General features: G+C 43.0%; 1 long non-coding RNA gene and 1 other non-coding gene across 2 annotated transcripts; one reads left to right on the forward strand and one right to left on the reverse strand.

Annotated features, from left to right (window-relative positions):
• Nucleotides 1-280: 280 nt before the first annotated feature.
• On the reverse strand, nucleotides 281-20,432 carry LOC117515032. The gene is made up of 3 exons (XR_004562006.1): nucleotides 20,325-20,432; nucleotides 13,636-13,639; nucleotides 281-291 (listed from the first exon to the last, which is right to left on the reverse strand). It is a non-coding gene; the product is annotated as an uncharacterized LOC117515032 (long non-coding RNA).
• Nucleotides 10,303-10,384, forward strand: trnal-uaa. Its single transcript has one exon. It is a non-coding gene; the product is annotated as a tRNA-Leu (tRNA).
• Nucleotides 20,433-21,363: the final 931 nt, after the last annotated feature.

Consider the following 21,363-nt stretch of genomic DNA (forward strand, 5'->3'; position numbering starts at 1 on the left):
TTGGAACATGTCCTGCCTGTTAAACAATTTCTCATATACTCACTCCACTGAAAGCCATCAAAAGCCGCCTGGATTTTACAAATGGTTATCAACACGGAGGTGTTTTTCCTGTGCCGCCGCACCGCGTCGGCTGCGTCCCGACGCGCAGATCCGTCCGCACGTCTTTCATTAAAAAAATCTCCTTTAACAGTGGAATATCCAGATAAAATGCTGAAACCGACTTCTTCTGAAACTTCTCTGTTCTCTCACGACGTCCTGGATCAACAGAGCCTGAAATGTGGAGGTTTTCAGCTTGAACAGGCTGATGACGCCGCCTGAGAGCGCTGCGCGACATCTTGCACCGTGAAAAGTCCTTAAAGCGACAGAATCACCTCAAAATCTCTCATCAGCCATTAAAATTTTCACTGAAAACCAGCTTAATTTTTCGAACCGTGTCCACTTCGATGTGTCTCACAGGTTTAGAAAAAATTTTGATCAAACAACGCGCCAGTCTCTCAGCAACTTCTCAGACAAAGGAATTCCGACGAGGGGCTGGACGACTCCTCCCACAAGGAGTGCTCACAGGCGAATGACGTCACCGACAGGCGTGGAAAAACTCACGCATGCGCACGAGGGTTCAAGCATGTCTGACGTAAAAACATATGAATGAAATCCATATAGTTTTTGAAAAAAATAAAAAGGACCGTTACTTTATTGACAGCCCTCGTATGTGTTAATGCTCATTTTTGTACTTTTTTCCACAAAGCAAAAATGTATGTGTTACTGCAAAATCTAGCTCTTTGCTTGTGGAACAGTGTGCATCGTTTACAGAACGATATACATTGTTCACAGAGTGGTGCGCTTGCACAGAGCCATGTACCTCACAGAGCCATGGGTCTCACAGAGCTACAGTCTTCCCCCACAAATTTATGCAATGCCACTGCACATAACCATTGCCCACTGCAGTCAGTTTTCTCCCCACTCCAGTGAAATTGTTCACCGCTCTGCTACAAAACAGATAGAAATCTGCATTGTTTTTAAATTTTAGCTTAAATCAGAACCTGGCATCAAAATAACTGAGCAGCCAAATCTACCTTCAAATAGAAATGATTTATTTCAAGATGCAGTAATGAAATAAAAACAAAGCCACCTGTAAAATTAAAGTAAAAGATGCATGTTATACCCATTCGTATAAAATACTAAAGGATTATTAACCAAGCGCGAGGTCGGTACGGAGAAATATCAGGCCGACGTGTTGTTGTGTGAAAAACATGGAGGTCTGATATCCCATACAGACCGAGCAAGTGAGGTTAATAATTCTTTTATTATATGGTTATATGTATAAACATGCAAACTTATGGTATCGCCCAAATATGAACGTTTGTAGCCAGACCTGTTTGCTTCACCTCCATGAAGAACTTATGGTCGTTGGCTGGAAATCTTTCAATCTGAGTGTTTTTTCAAATGCTGTTTAGATATTTCTGGAGTATGTTCATGTCCGACTTGGATTTTCTAATCGTATTTGTTGCTTCTTGGTTAGTAAAGGAATTACATGTTTCAGACCAATTGTCATGGAAATCGGTCTGATATGGAAGAATATTCCTTAACAGTGGAAGAAGCACGATTGTCCTAATTTAGTCAGCTCACCCAGTCAGGGAGCTTACAAGTGTGTAGAACTCAGCCCGCGGTATTTGTGGATTGATCTGTCCCCCCAGTAATCAGTCAATCAGAGCACGTGTAGCGTCGCAGCAGTCAGATTATTCATATTTTACAGATCACAATGCATCCCAACCATAGAATGTGTATATATAATAGACGGAGCCTGTGTGATGTCACTCATTGGTTTTCTATTGAGACCCGGAACAGTCCAAATGAAGCCAGTGTCAGGGGTAAGTTCTGTACTGCGCCGTGTTCACAGGAGACAAACTCATTAATGCGTAAAGGAGTGGAGCGTGGGTGGCTGTACGTGTAACGACAGACACCTGAACACGCCCCTCTGGTAGAGTCTGAACCACGTAACCTGAGTTCAGGTGTTTATTAAATCATGGTTTTGGGGACTGCTCAGTGGTTCTCCAAACAGTTTACTTTGTTGTGGACATTAAAAGTTATGAGTTGCGTACTTTCTCAGTAATGGTGCATTAAGTGGACCTAACGGGTGTGTTCACCGCAACAGAGACATCTGATTTGTAAGGACATTTCACCATACAACAAGCCAGATTAGTAAGTCCCTTCAGCTGCTCCCTTGTTTGCACTTGGGGTCGCCACAGCAGATCCAAGGTGGATCTGCATGTTGAATTGGCACAAGTTTTACGCCGGATGCCCTTCCTGACGCAACTCCACATTACATGGAGAAATGTGGTAGGGGTGGGATTTGAACCCGGAACCTTCTGAACTGAAACCAAGCACATTAACCACTTGGCCACCACCCCTGCACAACAAGCCATATCATAAAATACTCCAAACAAGCACACACAATTTCCACGACCAGCTGCATCGAGCAGAGACTGGGCTAAAGATGAGACACGGAGAAGTTCCACTCACTCAGAGTGACCACACCCCCAGTTATACAGAAATGTATGGCTTAAAACATCTTAAACTACGACATTAGAAAAAATTCACTCCCCGTACAGTTGTCATGGAGGAAGAAACTGTTGAAAGAGACCAAAACCGTTTTTTGACTCAGGCTGTAAATATGTTTATTTCTGCTCTAAAGTTAGAAATTTTAACACAGAGTCCTGTAGGAAAGTGGTCTGTTTTGAAGCCTCAGGTGGCCAGTCGAGGTACTGCACTTCCACATCAACCTCATTTATAACAGCCTCAGGTTGCTGCTTCGTCCCAACATCACAAATTGTTTTAAATATAAGACTTTCCTATTTATTAATTTATGTTGTCACGATGTTCCACAGAATGTTTCTGACAAAATGTTCCCAGGCTGCAACTGGATGTCCGATTTTTTTTGTGTGCCAAAAACAAACATATTTGAGTGTCAAATATTGGCAGTGGGAGGCCAGCTTATTGTGATGGCTTTATCAGTTTAATTTGTTTAGCCGTGCATTGTTGATACAGTTAAGGTGCCTTGACACTTGCATGCATTTAACCCCCGCACTGCCGCGCAGTTTGTCGCAACAATGCCACCCAATGTGTTCCCAGCTGTATGACATGCTTTGTGCCGCAGGATTCTGCGTATATAAAATAACTATTTCATAGCGGGTTAATCATTTTCTCTCAGAGTTTGGCTGATGAAAACACCTCTAATCGCTTACGGAATCACAGAGGACCGTTACGGCTGTAGCTTCTCTCTCTCTCTCTCTCTCTCTCTCTCTCTCTCTCTCTCATGTTCTTCATGAAGTGGAGAATGCATTTGAAACAAAGGTAAAAAGATAATTATTTGTAATATTTATATTCTATTGGCTTGGTAAAACAGTTGCATGTTCATTCCTTCTTAATAGTATCTGTAAAAGTATGTCTATGACAGATTTAACATCTTGTGCTAATTGTTCAGATGAGCTACACTGTGATGCAGTGCGCTGATGCAATGACTCGCACTGACAGTGCTTTTTAATTGTTTGCGCAATGTTCACACAAAGTTCACATAATTAATGTGTGACAGAGATTTTGAACATTTCAAAATTTCCTTTACACACTTGCATGAAGCCGCATACAATTTACAACGGTTTACAATGAGTCTACAATGAGTTTACGCTCCTGCGCGACATACTGCGTACCAGTGTGCTGATTAAATTTGTCAAGGCACCTTTACAAGCAAACAATTTTTTGAACATATTTAACCTTTTTTTCTTATTTCCACTCTCTATCCAACGACCCTTTCTGATGTAAACTTTGATGAACACAAAGGGGGTAAGTTTCCTTTTCCTTTCAGCCTTATTAACACTAATCATCTAAATGCAGGTGAGCAACTGCAATAGAACAGCACCCTTACTTCTCTTTCAGCTTGGCATTGATAACACTTACAGAAACTCCTTCACCTCTGTCTTTCTGTTTTGCAAGCAGGTTTTTATACTTTGCTGGTGTTGGACGTCTGTTGTTTCTTTGAAATGCTGGGGAATTTAAATGCAAAACGGGCTTCATGTAAATGGGATTCACAAGGATGTCCAATTTTCTGGCATGTTTGTCTACAAAACCACCAGGAAGGTGGCATTGCAGTGCAAGGCATGTAGCCCTGCCTTCAAACAGTCTGACAGGTGTGGGCAGCCAGACACCTTTCAGTGTGCTGACACCATGCTAAACACTGTCCTACATACAGAAAAGCCTTTTTCAGCATGCACACTGCTGGGATATTTTTATGGGCTCTCTTGTTTGCTTTCCCCAGGCGTCTGGCATCCGGTTAATATTAGAGATCGGACAGATGTAGACTCCATGCTCATTAGGGAATCGTCTGATTTTAGTGGCTGACGTCGCCAACCAGTCCAGACAATGGAGACATGTAATGATATTGTAATTACATGGTAATTAATATTTGAGCAAACACCGCCCTCTCTGTCAGCCTGAAAGGAAGCTGACCGGCTACTCTCCAGATGGGAGCCGCTGATAATTTCTTCACGGAGGATCTTCGTGTTTGAGATGTGGCTCTCTTTTTCTTCTCTGTGTGCTTTACAAGCTCCATTTGAAGGCCTGATTTCACAGGCTGGAGTAAAAGATCTGGAAATTCGTTAACAGTGGAGGAAGCATGATTGTCCTAATTTAGTCAGCTCACCCAGTCAGGGAGCTTACAAGTGTGTAGAACTCAGCCCGCGGTATTTGTGGATTGATCTGTCCCCCCCACACCCCCCACCCCGTTTTTTTGCAGGAGCTCTTTGAGAGTGTCTACTCAAGTCCAAACATATGTTCTTCAGATTTATTGTTAAGTCAAAGTGTGATTCTACACCCAATAAAAGAGACGCTATTTCAAACCAGCACATATGGTCATACTGTTGCAGGCTGGCTTTGAAAACTCCCTGCTGATGCCAGAACTAGAATTTCACACAGCATTCAGGATCTAAGCTTCCTATTCAATAGCTTTACAAACGAAGCCTCCATATGGCCTCTCCTAATGCGCCGCCTCACTGTTGCGTAGCTCCCCTTCCAATAGCTGCATGGGCCTCCCCATGCAGAAATAACAACATCAATGGACTCGCCCTTACGCCACTTGAGAGTATTACTCTCCTTTTCATGCTTCACTTGATCAAAACGGAAGGAGAGAAATTCATGCCTTTTTGATGTGCCTTTTTTCCTGCTGCTTTCACAGGAGCAGCGCTAACTCATGCTGCCTGTCACTCCGCCACCCGCTAAAGGGCCAACAGATGCCCAGCACACGGAGCCCGACTGTTGGTCGGCAGTTGCCAGTTCATTTGCCCCGCTCCCCGTGATAGAAGGGTGACGGCTTCCTGTGTTTATTGGATGGCTGAGCATCCCACTGAGGCGGACAGGTGTCTGTCATGTTTGCAAATGTGTTACACGGCGCAGTATTGGATCACTGTTATGGTGATATGCTGGACTGTTTACAGTTACATTTGCTCCTATTTCCCATGTCTTTGAGCACTGGATGAAAATAAACTCCATTTGCACTGATCTGAGTGCTGATCCATCACGTTTGCCCATACCAAAAACAAGTTTATCTACAGTTACTGGTACTATACCTCTTTTAAACTGAAAATAGGTGAGTTTACTTTCAGGTCACTTGTTACGTACTTATCAGCTGTATACTTAACAGACTATACAGATAGTATACTTTGTTATTCTGACAATTATATATATAAAAAAAATCTCTGTACTTGGCATATACTGAAAATTATGTAGAACCATCTCAGTAACAAATTTACTGACAAATATTCAGAATTATCTAAATGTAGCTGTAGCTATAAGAAGTAAGTCTCTTCAGGTAACACATGAATCACATGCTGTAAACCTAGACGTGGTGGTCTAGGGGTTATGAAAGTGGGCTTGTGATTACAGAGTCCTTGCATCAAATCCCAGCATGTTGTGGTGTGTTCCTGGGCAGTATCCTTGGTTAGTCATTTGTCTATGTGTATTCTCTTCTGTCTGCACCCTTTTGTTTGTATTTGTTGTTTTTTCTCCCCTGTCTATGTCTGTCATCCGTGGTTGTCATCCTGGTGACCTATCCCCGGTCCGTGTTGGTCGTCTGTCCCCGTCCATGTCTGTGGTCTGTTGAGTTGTCGTCCCGGTGATCTGTCTGCTGTCCATGTTGCTGTGTTTCTTGTCATTTATTTCTTCATCTTGTGTTCTTTAATTCTTCATGTAAGGTTTGCACTTTGCACACTTTTGGATTTGATTGTAGCCAGGTGAAGTCCGAATTGAAAAGATGTTCCTGCTAGCTTGGCTAGCGGGGAATTCCCCATTGGCTGACCTGTTAGAGTCTTGGTCTCGAGTGCGAGCAATCCGGTGTTCGAATTCCACCACCATCCCTACCACAAAAATACCATTTATTTTCACATCCCCTGTATAGTTACTGTAACTTGTGTGTAGGTTTTTACAATGCCTGTGATCCACGTATTTTGAGATGTTCTGAATATGTTGGTCCATCTACACTCCCTTCCAGTAGATGGCAGTGTTCCCTGCATTTTGATGGGGGGGGGGGGGGGGTTGAGAGCAGGTCATTTGAATTTTCCCATAATGCCTTTCGGTACGTTTCTGTTTAATGTCAAACCTTCAGAATTCATGCATTACTCATCATTCATCTTCAACCACTTATTTGGGATCGGGTCGTGGGGCAACAGTTCTAGCAGGGGACCCCAGACTACCCTTTCCCGTGCCACATAAACCACCTCTGACTGGGGGATCTTGAGGCATTCCCAGGTCAGTGTGGCAATATAATCTCTCCACCTAGTCATGGGTCTTCCCTGGGGTCTCCTCCCAGATGGACATGCCTGGAACACCTCCCTAGGGAGATGCCCAGAAGGCATCCTTACCAAATGCCTGAACAACCTCAGCTGGCTCCTTTCAATGCAAAGGAGTAGCGGCTCTACTCCGAGCTACCCACAGATGATTGAACTTCTCACCCTATCTCTAAGGGAGACACCAGCTACCCTCCTAAGGAAGCCCATTTTGGCTGCTTGTAGCCGTGATCTTGTTCTTTCGATCATGACCCAATTATTGCATTACTTTAAAATAAAACATAGCTGATAATTTCACTTTGCAAAAATGACAGCGTTGCTGTTATTTTTTCTAAACTGTCTGGAATTAATTGGTTTTAAATTAAACCATGAGTGACAGGTGCTTTGCACTTCTTGGCTCCTGCCCACTCTGTGAGTATCAGCATGTAGAAAGTACTTTTTTTTCCTCATTGCAATAGCAGCTGGTCTGCGCAGTTTTACTGGTGGAGGACCGAGCTTCTCACAGCGGTCTGTTTATTTGCAAAGTACAAGACAGGAATTAACATGTAGTATTTTAGGTTTTACAGATGTTTCTCACCGTTCATCTTTATCTCTATGCCAGCCAAAAAAAAAAAAAAATGTTAGCGGACTGAAAGTTATCAGAACTAAATTTAGCGGAAGCTAATTGGTCCACTGATGTTTTTCAAAGTTAGCCAAAAAGCTAATCCGCAAACAAAAATGTTAGCTTCGCTAATTAGTGGTTAGTGGATTAGCGGAACTGTGCCCACCACTGAAAGCGACTTTGCAAAATGAAACTTTCAAACTGAAAAATCTGTGGTGGATCACCAAGCTGAAATTCAAGCCCTCACCAACAGCAGAGGCATTTTAAATGCCACCAAAGCAATCGATAGGCCCTCCAGCGAAGGACAAAGACCTCTTCAAAGCAAGAATGTCCTGAGCCTGGTGAACACCCAAAGATGACATTAGGGCCCGATGAAAAGAACAGATTGAAGTCCTCTTGAACACCAACCCAATCGTTGAGGAGGACGAAGTACTCAACCTTCCTCGCCCTTAAAGGCATGAAAAACAACAAAGCACCAGTTGACAACAACATTCCCTTTGAGGTCTTAAAAGAAGGAGGTCCCTTTCTCCAGCACCAACTGTACCAACTCCTCATCAAAATCTGAACTCAAGAAGAAATAACAGCAGATCTGAAAGACTCAAAGACTGTCACCATTTAAAAGTGAAAAGGAGACAAATCTGACTGTGGAAACCATCTTGGAATCTCCTTACTGTCTACTGCAGGAAAGGTTCCTGCGATGATTGCCAACAACCATCTGAGATCACTCACAGAAAACATCTTTCCTGAAACCCAGAGTGGTGTCCGACCATCAAGAGGGACATGATCTTCACTCTGTCAGTTTCAAGAAAAGTGTTGAGAGCAACATCGACCATTGTACCTCATCTTCATTGATGAAAAAGGCATTTCACGCCATATCATGCTGACTTCTGTGGAAGATCCTTAGCAAAACAGGCTGACCAGAGAAATTCATCAAGATCCTGAGGCTTGTCCACAATGACACGTCCACTACAGTTATACTAAACACCACAGCTCTGCAAAACAAAACAAAACATAATTGGGAGCATTCAATGTTCAACTAGGAGTAAAGCAGGGCTTCATCATTGCCCCTAGGCTCTTCATCATCTTTGTGGCAACAATCCTCTACTTGATCTAGGACAAGGTGCCATCATTAATTGACATTGTGTGTAGAATGGATATAAAGCTCTTCAACCTGAGCCAACTGAGACGCAAGAAGAAAATCACCCCCACTTCGCTTCTGGACTTCCAGTGTGTCAGCGACAACAGCGTGTCATCCTTTATGGAAGAAGGTCTTGAAAAAATCCTTGAAACCTTTGATGAAGCATCCACCAAGCTTGGTCTTCACATCAACCTGAAGAAGATGCAAGTCCTGTATCAGCCTCAACCTAACATAGTCATTCCAAAGCTTGGTGCTATGAAGCTGCATGGACAGGTCCTGGAGAACATGACCCACTTTCCATACCTGGGCAGCCATGTGCCATCAAACATGTCATCAGTGATGAGATCCAACATAGTGTGTAGTAACTGCCTTCAGCAGGCTTTGCACCTCTGTTTTCAACAACAGAGACATACAACAGGAGAAGAAAATCCTGGTCTAAAAAGCTGTTGTCATGCCTACCCTGCTGTACACATCTGAGACCTGGAGCACTTCCCCCTGCCACCAGAACACTGCCTGAGGAGGATCCTCCACATCAGGTGGGAAGTCTGCTGTACCAACATCAGCGTCCTGACTGAAGCCAAGCTCCAGAGCATGGAGTGTGTCACTGTGGTGGAATTTTACAAATACACCACATCATCATCAAGAACCAACTTTGGTGGGTGGGTCACGTCTTTTGGATGATGGGGGAATTCCAGGTTGCCATTAAGTTTATGATTGTATTTTGCTTATTTTTCATAAAATTAACCTTCTTAACTGTACCACCAGTTTTATAACAACACATCCAGTGTTGCAAACTAGATGCTGGAACCAGAATCCAGGAATTTGTGGCCCTTGGGTTTTTGGACAGAGCTGATTGCTGTGAAGTTGCTAAACTTTGAAATTGTAAAAAAAAAAAAATGTTTCAGTGAGCAAACAAATAAAACCAACTGCTTTGCTTGGACAGATAAAAAAGTAGAACTTTTATTGTGTGTACAAATTGTTTTTCAGTCAGAAAGATTTTGTAGTGAATCAACTATGGTCAGAGAAGTTGTACATAACAAGGACACATTAAAAACAAGAGCAATCAGAGATTTCTGAGTCTGTCAATCCGGACCCAGATCACCTCCAAAATTTAATGGAGTCTTCCATGGCCTAATATGTATCCGTGGTGAGAATCCGTGAAGAAGTTTTGACGCAATCCTTCAAAGCATATATAAAGTAAATCTTGATCCAGAATCTGGATCTGGATCACCTCCAAAATTCAGTGGAGTCTTCCATGCCCTAATATCTATCCATGGTGAAAATTTGGTGAGAAGCCAGGATGTAGTTTTGATGTAATCCATTACAGACTATATAAAGTGAAACTTGATCCAGATCACCTCCAAAATTTAATGTGTTCTTCCATGGCTTAATATCTATCTGTGGTGAAAATCTCATAACAATCTGTGCAGTAGTTTTGACGTAATCCTGCTAACAGACAGACAAATAAACAAAGGTGATTTTATTACGTCCTTGGCAGACGTAACAACATAGAAAAACTAATACAAGCCACTTCAAAGTGATCTACTTTTGTCACACACACATATGCATACGTGCGCGCGCACACACACACACACACACACACACACACACACACACACACACACACACACACACACACACCACACACACACACACACACACACACACACACACACACACACACACACACACACACACACACACACACACACACACACACACATATACATGACGTTGTGATGGCTGAGTGGTTAAAGCACTGGACTTAAAATCCAATAGGGTCTCCCTGCGCAGGTTCTAATCCTGCTCACAGCACCATCATTTGGTATTACGATGCCTCAGATGAAGGTTTAAGCAGAGTGTGAAATCTGCAGATGGATCCTTGTTGTGTCTGCTGTGGTGAACCTGAAACAAATAGAAAATAATTCATTTTCAAATAAAAGAGTTAACAAAATGACTTAACAATAGTAATGCTGCATTGAGTTCTGCAGATTTAAAATCAACTGCAGATTCTTAACTGGAATAAACAACTTCAGAGAATTGGTGGATGTAAGAAAGTAGATGAATAAAACATTTAATTACTCCCTCTTTTTACAGCTAAACATCATTTACATTCAAACAGAGATACGCCTGATGGAATACATCATGAAAGGAGAGTTTCTGAAAAGCGAAACCTGTAAATGTAAAGGGACAACTGACACTGCTGTATAGTTATTTTTCATCACTTCAGAAGTCAATTATGAGAAAATGTATTAGCCCATTATGTTTGTCATACTGTTGGAGGGATTGCTCCCAAGCTCTATGGCATACCGCGCAAAACCTCCTAATAAGGTCTGTAATCTGTGTCTGTGGGAACATGATCTACTGCAGCTCCACATGTGTGGCTGCACACATCTAATTGCAATGGAAACCACCTGCTTTGGTAATCCACACGCAGCTGTGCTTTTTTTTGAAGTTTTCCTTCATCAGACAGTACAGAGTGCAGACACCCTGCTTGTCTGGTGCCTTCAGTCATGTTTCTGTCCTCCTTCCATATGATAATGAAGCAGCTCACTCAGAAGTAGACATTCCAGCACACTCTTGACATTCTTCAGAATTGCATTCACAAAAATGTTTCTTCAATTTTTATTAAAAAAAAAAAGATGCACTTTCATGGTGACTGTGGAGCTTTTGATTTTCATTTTGGTTAACAGGTTATAGCGTGCACACCACCTGCATGAGGGAAGTGCCAGAGATCCAACTCTGCCAACGTGGCTGCTGTATCTCTCACGGTACTGTGAGAGATACACAGCAAGAGCAGAGGAATTATTTGTAGTCAGTCAGTCAGCCCGGATAAAGAAGCAGAGCCACTGTATTCTATTTGAACAATATTGTAACCTTTATACCTCAATGAGGCTGAATCGCGTCCAAATGAAAATTCAACCCACATCAGGGAGGCGTTGAGGTGCATTCGCGGCCGTCGGACAGCCTTCTGAGCACAGTCTAAACAGTCAGGCACAGTCATGCAGCTGCCTCAAATGTTTTGCACATGTTCAAAATATTTGTGGCGCAGTCGAACTGGAAAAAGAGCGAAGTGCCGTCTGACTGCATTCTGAACAATCAGACAGTGTGAATACAACATTCGTGACATTCTGATTGTGTTCTGGGCATGTTTCCACCATGGCCTAATGTCTCAACTACACCTGAACGCACCATGAGCGCACTCCAAGTGATCCTGTTGAAGCACAATTGGACCGCAATCATACAGCTTGTAAGTGTATTCTTATTGTGTATTCTTATTGTTGTCGCTGTCCAGGTACTCTTACTGTGTTGCACCTACTCTTGTACCGTGCTCGGAGGCTCATGCGCACGACACGTCCATGAATCAGTCGGGGCAGGTCAGAGCGCAGTCTGAGTATTCGGACGGCTGTCCTCCACAAGTCTTATCCCCCCAGATGTGGCACGAATCCCGGTGTTTTTGACATTCTGCCTGATTCGGTTTGGCTCGTGCTCACTCCTATTAAGTGTGATGGTGTCTTATGAATGAACACGTTATTATGAAACATGGTGAATATGGGACCAGTGTTACTGTACTCACATCACATTTGTCTGTAACTCAGTAATGTAAATTCTTACTATTGTAGTAGTCAAACTATAATTCCCAGGACTGCACGCAAAAATGAGTAATTTCCTTTGAAAGCATTGTGAACTCGACTAGCTAGCGAGTAACTTTGTTTACACTCACAACAGCAGAGCATGGGAGAACATGTTGATGTACATTCCAGTGGAATGTTAAAGGGACAATGTGCGCTTCCATGGAATAAAAAAGTTATATAAAGTTGGAAATAAAATGTGTGGATTAAAAGATCTTCATTCATCTCCATGTTCTCCTCATACATGATTTGACATGTTGGCTGTCACTGCGGTATTGTATCACTTCCTGTTCCGGAGCACAGCGGTGTTTTGCTGTATCTGTTAGCTGTTTAATCTGCGCAGTTAGATTGATCTAGTTACCTAGATAACGATTTGTTTCACAGTGTTATCTTCACGTGCCTTAACTAAAGCACTCCCTCTGCTGAATCACCTCTAAATTATTTACACGTTATTTACTTTGCATGTTTTTAGGAATCCGCTAGCTTAGCGTAGCTACTAGCTCTTAGCCGGTTTAGCATGGCGGCTTCTCCTGTCTCTCCCGCACTTTTCTGCTCTGGGTGTGAAATGTTTAGTTATTCCTCGGCCTCCTTTATCAGTAATGGTACTTGTAATAAGTGTAGCTTATTCGTAGCTTTGGAGGCCAGGCTGGGCGAATTGGAGACTCGGCTCCGCACCGTGGAAAATTCTACAGCTAGCCAGGCCCCTGTAGTCGGTGCGGACCAAGGTAGCTTAGCCGCCGTTAGTTTCCCTCTGGCAGATCCCGAGCAGCCGGGAAAGCAGGTCGACTGGGTGACTGTGAGGAGGAAGCGTAGCCCTAAACAGAAGCCCCGTGTACACCGCCAACCCGTTCACATTTCTAACCGTTTTTCCCCACTCTGCGACACACCCGCCGAGGAAGAAACTCTGGTTATTGGCGACTCTGTTTTTGAGAAATGTGAAGTTAGCGACACCAGCAACCATAGTCAGTTGTCTTCCGGGGGCCAGAGTAGGTGACATTGAAGGAAATTTGAAACTGCTGGCTAAGGCTAAGCGTAAATTTGGTAAGATTGTAATTCACGTCGGCAGTAATGACACCCGGTTACGCCAATCGGAGGTCACTAAAATTAACATTGAATCGGTGTGTAACTTTGCAAAAACAATGTCGGACTCTGTAGTTTTCTCTGGGCCCCTCCCCAATCGGACGGGGAGTGACATGTTTAGCCGCATGTTCTCCTTGAATTGCTGGCTGTCTGAGTGGTGTCCAAAAAATGAGGTGGGCTTCATAGATAATTAGCAAAGCTTCTGGGGAAAACCTGGTCTTGTTAGGAGAGACGGCATCCATCCCACTTTGGATGGAGCAGCTCTCATTTCTAGAAATCTGGCCAATTTTCTTAAATCGTCCAAACCGTGACTATCCAGGGTTGGGACCAGGAAGCAGAGTTGTAGTCTTACACACCTCTCTGCAGCTTCTCTCCCCCTGCCATCCCCTCATTACCCCATCCCCGTAGAGACGGTGCCTGCTCCCAGACTACCAATAACCAGCAAAAATCTATTTAAGCATAAAAATTCAAAAAGAAAAAATAATATAGCACCTTCAACTGCACCACAGACTAAAACAGTTAAATGTGGTCTATTAAACATTAGGTCTCTCTCTTCTAAGTCCCTGTTAGTAAATGATATAATAATTGATCAACATATTGATTTATTCTGCCTTACAGAAACCTGGTTACAGCAGGATTTTTATGTTAGTTTAAATGAGTCAACACCCCCGAGTCACACTAACTGCCAGAACGCTCGTAGCACGGGCCGAGGCGGAGGATTAGCAGCAATCTTCCATTCCAGCTTATTAATTAATCAAAAACCCAGACAGAGCTTTAATTCATTTGAAAGCTTGACTCTTAGTCTTGTCCATCCAAATTGGAAGTCCCAAAAACCAGTTTTATTTGTTGTTATCTATCATCCTCCTGGTCATTACTGTGAGTTTCTCTGTGAATTTTCAGAACTTTTGTCTGACGTAGTGCTTAGCTCAGATAAGATAATTATAGTGGGCGATTTTAACATCCACACAGATGCTGAGAATGACAGCCTCAACACTGCATTTAATTTATTATTAGACTCAATTGGCTTTGCTCAAAATGTAAATGAGTCCACCCACCACTTTAATCATATCTTAGATCTTGTTCTGACTTATGGTATGGAAATTGAAGACTTAACAGTATTCCCTGAAAACTCCCTTCTGTCTGATCATTTCTTAATAACATTTACATTTACTCTGATGGACTACCCAGCAGTGGGGAATAAGTTTCATTACACTAGAAGTCTTTCAGAAAGCGCTGTAACTAGGTTTAAGGATATGTTTCCTTCTTTATGTTCCCTAATGCCATATACCAACACAGTGCAGAGTAGCTACCTAAGTTGGAGAGGAAATGGCGTCTCACTAATTTAGAAGATCTTCACTTAGCCTGGAAAAAGAGTCTGTTGCTCTATAAAAAAAGCCCTCCGTAAAGCTAGGACATCTTACTACTCATCACTAATTGAAGAAAATAAGAACAACCCCAGGTTTCTTTTCAGCACTGTAGCCAGGCTGACAAAGAGTCAGAGCTCTATTGAGCTCAGTATTCCTTTAACTTTAACTAGTAATGACTTCATGACTTTCTTTGCTAATAACATTTTAACTATTAGAGAAAAAATTACTCATAACCATCCCAAAGACGTATTGTTATCTTTGGCTGCTTTCAGTGATGCCGGTATTTGGTTAGACTCTTTCTCTCAGATTGTTCTGTCTGAGTTATTTTTGTTAGTTACTTCATCCAAACCATCAACATGTCTATTAGACCCCATTCCTACCAGGCTGCTCAAGGAAGCCCTACCATTATTTAATGCTTCGATCTTAAATATGATCAATCTATCTTTATTAGTTGGCTATGTACCACAGGCTTTTAGGTGGCAGTAATTAAACCATTACTTAAAAAGCCATCACTTGACCCAGCTATCTTAGCTAATTATAGGCCAATCTCCAACCTTCCTTTTCTCTCAAAAATTCTTGAAAGGGTAGTTGTTAAACAGCTAACTGATCATCTGCAGAGGAATGGTCTATTTGAAGAGTTTCAGTCAGGTTTTAGAATTCATCATAGTACAGAAACAGCATTAGTGAAGGTTACAAATGATCTTCTTATGGCCTCAGACAGTGGACTCATCTCTGTGCTTGTTCTGTTAGACCTCAGTGCTGCTTTTGATACTGTTGACCATAAAATTTTATTACAGAGATTAGAGCATGCCATAGGTATTAAAGTCACTGCGCTGTGGTGGTTTGAATCATATTTATCTAATAGATTACAATTTGTTCATGTAAATGGGGAATCTTCTTCACAGACTAAGGTTAATATGGAGTTCCACAAGGTTCTGTGCTAGGACCAATTTTATTCACTTTATACATGCTTCCCTTAGGCAGTATTATTAGACGGCATTGCTTAAATTTCATTGTTACGCAGATGATACCCAGCTTTATCTATCCATGAAGCCAGAGGACACACACCAATTAGCTAAACTGCAGGATTGTCTTACAGACATAAGGACATGGATGACCTCTAATTTCCTGCTTTTAAACTCAGATAAAACTGAAGTTATTGTACTTGGCCCCACAAATCTTAGAAACATGGTGTCTAACCAGATCCTTACTCTGGATGGCATTACCCTGACCTCTAGTAATACTGTGAGAAATCTTGGAGTCATTTTTGATCAGGATATGTCATTTAAAGTGCATATTAAACAAATATGTAGGACTGCTTTTTTGCATTTACGCAATATCTCTAAAATCAGAAAGGTCTTGTCTCAGAGTGATGCTGAAAAACTAATTCATGCATTTATTTCCTCTAGGCTGGACTATTGTAATTCATTATTATCAGGTTGTCCTAAAAGTTCCCTGAAAAGCCTTCAGTTAATTCAAAATGCTGCAGCTAGAGTACTGACGGGGACTAGAAGGAGAGAGCATATCTCACCCATATTGGCCTCTCTTCATTGGCTTCCTGTTAATTCTAGAATAGAATTTAAAATTCTTCTTCTTACTTATAAGGTTTTGAATAGTCAGGTCCCTTCTTATCTTAGGGACCTCATAGTACCATATCACCCCAATAGAGCGCTTCGCTCTCAGACTGCAGGCTTACTTGTAGTTCCTAGGGTTTGTAAGAGTAGAATGGGAGGCAGAGCCTTCAGCTTTCAGGCTCCTCTCCTGTGGAACCAGCTCCCAATTCAGATCAGGGAGACAGACACCCTCTCTACTTTTAAGATTAGGCTTAAAACTTTCCTTTTTACTAAAGCTTATAGTTAGGGCTGGATCGGGTGACCCTGAACCATCCCTTAGTTATGCTGCTATAGACTTAGACTGCTGGGGGGTTCCATTAATGCATTGAGTGTTTCTTTCTCTTTTTGCTCTGTATGCACCACTCTGCATTTAATCATTAGTGATTGATCTCTGCTCCCCTCCACAGCATGTCTTTTTCCCGGTTCTCTCCCTCAGCCCCAACCAGTCCCAGCAGAAGACTGCCCCTCCCTGAGCCTGGTTCTGCTGGAGGTTTCTTCCTGTTAAAAGGGAGTTTTTCCTTCCCACTGTTGCCAAGTCCTTGCTCACAGGGGGTCGTTTTGACCGTTGGGGTTTTTCCGTAATTATTGTATGGCTTTGCCCTACAATATAAAGCGCCTTGGGGCAACTGTTTGTTGTGATTTGGCGCTATATAAATAAAATTGATTTGATTTGACTTATTCCACAATGACACCAACACAAGGAATCTATGGCAAGTCATACAGGACAGCACCTCCTGTGTCTGATGGTGGCCCAGACTTCCTCAATGAACTCAGTAACTTCTTTGGTAGGTTTAAGGCACTAAGTACCACTCCTGTGGTGAAAGCTGTTCCCCACCAGGATGATGAGACTCTCTGTGTTGACACAGCCGATGTGCAGAGAATTCTGAGAAGAAAAAATATGCGGAAAGCCCTCTACCCTGACAACATGCCTGGGCGGAGCTCAGAGAATATGTAGATCAGCTGCCTTGTATTCTAATGGATATTTTTAAAACCTCTCTGAATCAAGGTAACGTTCCATCATGTTTCAAGAACACCACAAAAAAATCCAAAATCACATCACTCAATGATTACCAGCCCGTTGCACTCACTCCCGTTATGATGAAGTGCTTCGAGAGGCTGGTAAAGAAACACATCATCTCCAGACTCCCTCCCATGTTCGACCCCTTCCAGTTTGCCTGCCAGCCAAATTGCTCCACTGAGGACGCCGTCTCCTCCGCTCTTCACCTGAGCCTCGCACACCTGGAGGAGAAGACACATGTGGATGCTGTTCCTGGACTTCACTTCAGCATTTAATATCATCATTCCACAGCATCTGGTAGACAAACTGGGACCCCTGGGCTTCAGCACCCCCCTGTGCGACTTGGCTGTTAGATTTCCTCACTGAAAGACCACAAACAGTGCAGCTCGGACAGAGCTCCGCCAGTGTCATCACCCTTAGCACATTTCCCCTCAGGACTCCTGAGTCCTGAGTCCTCTGCTGTTCACCCTGATGACCCAGGAGTGAGTCCTCAGGGCTGCCACCAACCACATTGTGAAGTATGAGGAAGACACCTCATTGGTGGCCTCATCAGCGATGACAATGACCTGGCCTATAGAGAGGAGGTGGAGCAGCTGGTGCAGAGTCAACAACCTGATCCTGAACGTGGACAAAACTAAAGAGTAAAGAAGCTTGAATCTTCGACTGGACTGGGTTGCTTGACGCGAGGACGTTTCGCTTCAAATCGCAGAAGCTTCCTCAGCTAAAACTCTTGCTCTGGAAGTCTGACTTCTGTCTGACTCTTGTAGAGAAGAATAAAACAGAAGCCAACCAAAGCTGGAGTTTTAAACCTAACCAGACCCCTCCTACTGAGAGGCAGACTGCTATAGGCTAGTGACTAAACAATAGCTCTAATTAGCAACTATTGTGCTCTAGTTAGCACACCTAATGGCAGGACAGCTGTCCCTCTAATGATGGGATGGATGCCTTTCTGATGGCTCCCTTGATGACGTGAATGACTCATTACCATGAACAAAAGACTGAAACTCCTTTGACCTGAGTACCCCATTGTAAACAGGGGGTAAAGTGTGTCTCAGACCCCCTCCCCGGTTAAGTCTGGGTTCCAAACGTTTCACAAAGAATGCCTCCTTGACCCCTCTCAATCAATCAAGTTTTATTTCTATAGCACTTTACAACAGTTTTCACTGAACCAAAGTGCTTTCCAATAGCACCAGCTAGAGATAAAATAAAAAGAACAGTACGAAAAACACAATAAAATACAATAAGAGCATCCAAAATAGAATAAAAATAGACAAAAAAGTGTCAAAACAATTATGTGCAAAAAGCTGAACAAGTATGTTTTTAACTTAGCTTTAAACAGAGGCAAGCTATTAATGGACCTCAGTTCAGGAGGTCATGCATTCCACAACTTAGCACCTGCTACTGCAAAAGAACGGTCACCCCATTGTTTGGACCTGGACCTGGGAACCTCCAGAAAGTTTTGGTCAGCAGACCGAAGTGCTCTGACAGGGTTGTGTGTTTTTAACAGGTCACATAAATAAGAAGGTACAATGCCATTTACAGCTTTAAAAGCAAACATTAACAGTTTAAAATGAACTCTAAAATGGACTGGAAGCCAGTGCAGGGAGTAAAGTACAGGAGTGATGTGGCTGTGCTTCCTGGTGTTGGTCAACAGACGAGCAGCAGCATTCTGGACCAGTTGGAGTCGGTTTAGAGAGCCTTGAGTGATACCAACATAAAGTGCATTGCAATAGTCAATCCGGGAGCTGATAAAAGCATGCATAGCCTTTTCAAGGTCCTTTTGGTTTAGAAAGGGTTTGACTTTTGCCAGGAGTCTCAGCTGGACCCTCTCTCAAACCATTTCTTCTCTCTGGCTAATATTTTAACTTCCTTGTCCTCAAACGTGTGGTTAGTGTCTTTAAGGTGGAGGTGAACCGCAGACTGAGGTCCACTGGTGCCCTCTCTGCGGTGCTGGTATAGCCTTTTGTGTAAAGGTTGCTTCGTTTTACCTATGTAGTGTTCGTTACAGTTTTCCTGACATCTGATAGAATACACTACATTGCTCTGTTTGTAACTAGGGATCATGTCCTTAGGGTGAACTAATTTCTGTCTCAAGGTGTTAACCGGTTTAAAGTAAACTGGGATTTTGTGCTGTCTGAAGATCCTCTGTAGTTTTTCCCCTACTCCTGCTAAATAAGGGAGAGACACTCCTCTTCTTCTTGTCTCCATCTCCTGTCTATCTGGTCTCTTTGTTCTCTGGGACTTCTGCACTTTGTCCAGGGACCATTGTGGGTACCCACATACTGTGAGGGCACCTTGAGACAGAAATTAGTTCACCCTAAGGACATGATCCCTAGTTACAAACAGAGCAATGTAGTGTATTCTATCAGATGTCAGGAAAACTGTAGCAAACACTACATAGGTGAAACGAAGCAACCTTTACACAAAAGGCTATACCAGCACCGCAGAGAGGGCACCAGTGGACCTCAGTCTGCGGTTCACCTCCACCTTAAAGACACTAACCACACGTTTGAGGACAAGGAAGTTAAAATATTAGCCAGAGAGAAGAAATGGTTTGAGAGAGGGGTCAAGGAGGCATTCTTTGTGAAACGTTTGAAACCCAGCCTTAATCGGGGAGGGGGTCTGAGACACACTTTACCCCCTGTTTACAATGGGGTACTCAGGTCAAAGGAGTTTCAGTCTTTTGTTCATAGTAATGAGTCATTCACGTCATCAAGGGAGCATCACTAGCCTATAGCAGTCTGCCTCTCAGTAGGAGGGGTCTGGTTAGGTTTAAAACTCCAGCTTTTGTTGGCTTCTGTTTTATTCTTCTCTACAAGAGTCAGACAGAAGTCAGACTTCCAGAGCAAGAATTTTAGCTGAGGAAGCTTCTGCGATTTGAAGCGAAATGTCCTCACGTCAAGCAACCCAGTCCAGTCGAAGATTCAAGCTTCTCTACTATGGAAACCGCCTGGACAACTGAGAGCCTACACAGAAAAACCAAAGAGATCATTGACGACTTCATGCTCCACTTCTCATCAACAATGCGGCTGTGGAAGAGGACACCACCTGGTCTGTAAACACTGCGTCACTGGTCAAGAGGGCACAGCAGCATCTGTACTTCCTGTCCAGGATGAGGAGAGCCCACCCGCCCCCGTCTGTCCTCACCACAGTCTGCAGAAGCACCACGAAGAGCATTCTGACCAAATGCATGTCTGTGTGGTAAGGAGGCTGCAGTGACTCTGACTGGAAGAAAGTGAGAAGAGTGGTGAGGACAGCAGAGAACATCACTGAGGTTTCTCTTCCCTCCATTCAGGACATCGCACCTAAACACTGCACGGAGCCAGGAGTATGATCAGTGACTCCTCACACCCTGTCATGGACTGTTTTCTCTGCTCACCTCTGGAAAGAGGTTCTGCAGTGTTCAGTGAGGACCACCACGTTCTTCAATAGCCTTTTCCCCTCAGACCATAAGACTGCAGAACACTTCTTGTGCCTACCTTGTAATTACTTAAATTTTTTTTTTTTTTTTGCACTACTGTCAATTCCACAGGTTACTTTACTATCGCACCTTACAGCATTCTTTTAAACTCTTGTATATCATAATATGCATAAGTCGTGGACATGAACGAGTGAAGCTCATCAGCATCTCACCATGTCATTTAGGTCGTGCAGACTTTGTTTTGAGTAAATGCTTCAGGGGAGCATTAGCATGGTATTAGCAAGGCAGCCCCCGCAGACCCTCCGCCTTTTTAAGCAGTTTTCTTTCTTTGTCTCTCACATGCCTGGAAAAGCTCCTCACCATCTAACCATGTCCTTTAGGTCCTTCAGACTTTTTTCAGTAAAATTGTTCTTGGGAGCATGTGCATGACTAAAACCTTTCAGTTTACCCCCACCTTTTTAAGCATTTTTGTTTTCTTTTTTGCTTTTCAGCTGACAAACTATTCATTTATTAATCCTATTAACTCAACCAATAATTTGCATCACTTTTTACCAAAATTAGAGCAACTCTTTACCTTTTGACCCCTGTACAAACTGAAACTGACCTTTGTCACCATTTTTGCCGTTTTTACTCCCAAACTCCATAACATTCAGTCACAGATTG

The sequence above is a fragment of the Thalassophryne amazonica genome, chromosome 8 (assembly GCF_902500255.1).
Source record: "Thalassophryne amazonica chromosome 8, fThaAma1.1, whole genome shotgun sequence".
NCBI classification, from domain to species: Eukaryota; Metazoa; Chordata; class Actinopteri; order Batrachoidiformes; family Batrachoididae; genus Thalassophryne; species Thalassophryne amazonica.